At 42.2% G+C, this 4079-nt stretch overlaps 1 protein-coding gene across 3 annotated transcripts in view; it reads left to right on the forward strand.

Annotated features, from left to right (window-relative positions):
- Positions 1–2628: 2628 nt before the first annotated feature.
- The window catches only part of LOC123514084 (transient-receptor-potential-like protein), a 180884-nt gene continuing 179433 nt past the window's right edge, over positions 2629–4079 (forward strand). For all 3 annotated transcript variants that reach the window (XM_045271705.1, XM_045271707.1, XM_045271704.1), the window contains exons 1-2: positions 2629–2674; positions 3111–3322. The gene's annotated coding sequence lies outside the window, so the exon portion shown is untranslated. The remainder of the gene's footprint in view (positions 2675–3110; positions 3323–4079) is intronic.

A 4079-nucleotide genomic window follows, 5' to 3' on the forward strand; every position in this document is an offset into this window, starting at 1 on the left:
TAGCTTGCGGAAGGAATGGAAGAAACGGAAGAAGAAAAGGAGGTGAAAGAAGAGAAGAAGAAAGAAGAAGAAGAAGAAGAAGAAGAAGAAGAAGAAGAAGAAGAAGAAGAAGAAGAAGAAGAAGAAGAAGAAGAAGAAGAAGAAGAAGAAGAAGAAGAAGAAGAAGAAGAAGAAGAAGAAGAGGAGGAGGAGGAGGAGGAGGAGGAGGAGGAGGAGGAGGAGGAGGAGGAGGAGGAGGAGGAGGAGCAGGAAGAGATAGAGGGAAGAGAGCAAAAGAATATGGATAGGAAGGAAGAGGTAAAAGACGAAAGAGGAGACGAGAGAGTCGGGGAGGAAAGGAAGGCAGAAGGGAGGGAAGGAGGAACGGGATGAAATGGAGGAGTTCACCTGATTGGTCGATAGTGTCTAAGGTTGATGTTTCTTTAGCCAATAGAGAAACGGGAAAACTTTAAGGAACTCACACACACACGCACTGATTTCATTAAGAGCCACATATGTTTCACTGACATGCTAAGTTCAAGTAATCTTAAGTTTGGTTGGGTAAAATCTAGGTCTGCGTAGTATTTAGGTTAGGTTAGATTAAATTAGACTCAATAGTCCGTAGGTGTATAGATAAGATAGTTTTGGTTAAGGAGAATATCAACTTGGGAATTTTTAGTTCAGGTTAGATTATATTCTATCAATTCCTTCAGTACTGGGACACTTTTTTACCATGAGTTTTGGGTACAATTAGCCGATTTTATTTATATCATGAAGTATCGATGGAGGTCAGAAGGTTAATGGCCAGTCTTCACTATCTTAATTTCCACATGAGTTTCTGAAGGTGAATAAAACCACCAAACAGTAAACAGAATAAGTGGAAATGCGTAATAGTACTGAAGGGGTTAAGCTAAGTTGTGTTAAGAAATGTTAGATTAAAAGTTAGGTTTGGTAACGACATGAAACTTCGGTGATTTGAGTCGATTAATTCAAACTTAGGTAGATAAACTCAAGTTGGATTAAAGTGGAGTCGGTTAAGTTAGGTTAAGGTTCTCTTCGTGTGTCAGGTTAAGCTCTATCAAAGGCGGTAAATTTGTGTTCACATTCTTCAATCTAATTTAACCCCTTCAGTACTGAGACGCAATTTCACCACGAATTTAAGCATGGTAAGATGATTTTATTTACATTAGGAAAAAAATATGGAAGTCAGGAAATTTATGGCTAGGGTCTTCACTATTCTAATCCCAACATAAACATCTGAAGCTGTATAAAATCATCAAATAATAAGCGGAATAAATAAGAAAACGTGTGATGGTGCTCAAGGGGTTAAGGCAGATAAGGTCAAGCTAGATGGTATTATTCGTTTCCGTTTAGATATTTAATTCAGTTTGTAAGGCTGCGCTATGTATTTTGAACCATCACCGAGCAAGTCTGCGTATTTAATAGTGTCTTCTACATATAGTGTGTTCGTGTGTTCGTCTGTCAGTCTATTCGGTTCCTTCTTCTTTTGCTAAACCGAACGATGCAGCATAAACAAAACAAAAAAGAGAAAATGTGTGAGTCAAGTTGTTTTAGCTACACGCAATGAAAATCTCTCTCTCTCTCTCTCTCTCTCTCTCTCTCTCTCTCTCTCTCTCTCTTTCTCTCTCTCCTACATAATCAAACCGTTCAATTTTTGTCTGACGTGACTGCAGTTCCTCCCCCGCACATTACCTCTCCTTTGTTTATGTACACCTGCCAACACACACACACTCACACTCACACACACACACACACACACACACACACACACACACACACACACACACACACACACACACACACACATTACATCCAAGAATCTTTTTCTAAACCAAATTGTGTATGAGAGAGAGAGAGAGAGAGAGAGAGAGAGAGAGAGAGAGAGAGAGAGAGAGAGAGAGAGAGAGAGAGAGAGAGAGAGAGAGAGAGAGAGAGAGAGAGAGAGAGAGAGAGAGAGAGAGTGCGTGGTCTAATATTTTTCAATCATGTCTCTCACAGCATCTCTCCTATTCTTTCCTTTATCCAGAGAGAGAGAGAGAGAGAGAGAGAGAGAGAGAGAGAGAGAGAGAGAGAGAGAGAGAGAGAGAGAGAGAGAGAGAGAGAGAGAGAGAGAGAGAGAGAGAGAGAGAGAGAGAGAGAGAGAGAGAGAGACGAACAAAAAATTATAGAAAGACAGACAGACAGCAGGTAAACAGACAGACAGGTAGACCCCGATGAACAGACTGATAGACAGACAAACCGAGACATTAAAGCGGACTGATAGACAATTAGACGGACAGACTGATAGATACACAGACACAGATACAAACTAGTAAACTGACAGACAAGCAGACAGACAGACAGACGGACATACAGGCGGAGCGGATAACGGCTAGACAGACAGACAGTGAGACATACAGACAGTGAGACAGGCAGACAGACGTACAGGCAAGCACATCCAGACAAAAGAGGCAAGAGAAAAGAAAAACTTCAAAAAATCAAGGAACGACAAAATAAAAATGAGAGAGAGAGAGAGAGAGAGAGAGAGAGAGAGAGAGAGAGAGAGAGAGAGAGAGAGAGAATCTCCCAGAGTTCCGGCATCGCAGCCTCTCGGGTCTCGGTGGTTCAGCTGGTGTTAGTCAGCCCTCGCGCCACGCCGCCACGGTACTCCCGCCCCTGCACGCCGCCTGCCACGGTACTTGCACTTCCCCTCCCACAGTACTGCCGCCCACCAAGCCGCCCACACCCAAGGGATTCGAAGTGTTTAGACCCACACATACACACCCACTTCCACGTATACACACACACACACACACACACACACACACACACACACACACACACACACACACACACAAAGAGGTGCAGTGAAGCTCACGAAACAATTTAACCTTCCTTCAAACGGAAACTTTATAGAGAACGGGAACCGGATCATGAACTTGGTGGAAATATTGACGCATGGGATTTTGAAAGGAAACTTCTGAGGTCGAGCAAAGTAGAACACCATGCTAATAAGTTGAAAAAGTTGATCAGTCTATAGGGAAAAATGTTGATTGAAAGGACCTGACAAAAAGAAAGGAAAAACAAGTCGAGGATGTATCTAAAGAAAAGCGAGTTCTTTATTCCGACAGGTGTGACAAGGTGTGACAGCCAAGTAATATGAGGGACCCCGTCAGGCCCTTGCCCTCAACCCTTTCGGTGCCTGCCTTAAACTTTCTTACGTCTGGAACTCACTTCTCTTAAACCACCAACCCGAACTCTCGTACGCTTGGCACCATTCCCTCCTGCTGCCCTCTGCCTTCCTCAGTGCCAACTCTGCTACGTCTGGCATCGCTGTCCAAAGGTAAGTAGGCTATATACGATAAGATTTCCCGTGAGTTATTCAGCGGGCAACCACGTTTATCGCTCTGCTGTGTACGTCACCTGAACTAACCTAACCTAACCTAACCTCAGTTCAGTTGATCAGCGCATTTATCTTTCATTCAAAATTTGTCAAACCTAATCTAAGCTTACGCACGTTAACCCATTGAGTACCATGACGCGTTTTTCATATTCATTCTGGTTATTATTTGGTGATTTTCTACAGCGTCAGAAACATAATATGTGGTGATTAGAATAGAGAAAACTATGGCCATTAACCTTCTGACCTTCATAGACCCTTTCTTATGTCAATAAAATCGTCTTGTCATACCCAAAAATCAAGGCAAAAATGCGTCTCAGTGTTGAAAGGTTAAACAAGCAAAACGACATTTATAACACTACTGAACGGCGCATCTACCTCATGTTCAGAGTTCGTCTATTAAACCCAACATAATCTTACTTAGTCTCGTTCATCTGTCCTTGACCAGCTTACTTATTTTTTTGCCCAAAATTTCAACTTACGCTAATATAATCTAAAGCAACACAACAACGCCTATTTACCCGTCATGCATCATTCGTAGTTTGCTGGTGTATTGTTAGCATTTTTGACATCACAAATACAATAAAGCGACGCTGCTCTGTGCTTCATAATGCGCTGCGGATGGCAGAAGTCCATGAATAATTAATTTAACGTAAATTTTACCTCACTTTAATACATTACTTAGTACGCTCCATTGCCT

The sequence above is a fragment of the Portunus trituberculatus genome, chromosome 37 (genome assembly GCF_017591435.1).
Source record: "Portunus trituberculatus isolate SZX2019 chromosome 37, ASM1759143v1, whole genome shotgun sequence".
NCBI classification, from domain to species: domain Eukaryota; kingdom Metazoa; phylum Arthropoda; class Malacostraca; order Decapoda; family Portunidae; genus Portunus; species Portunus trituberculatus.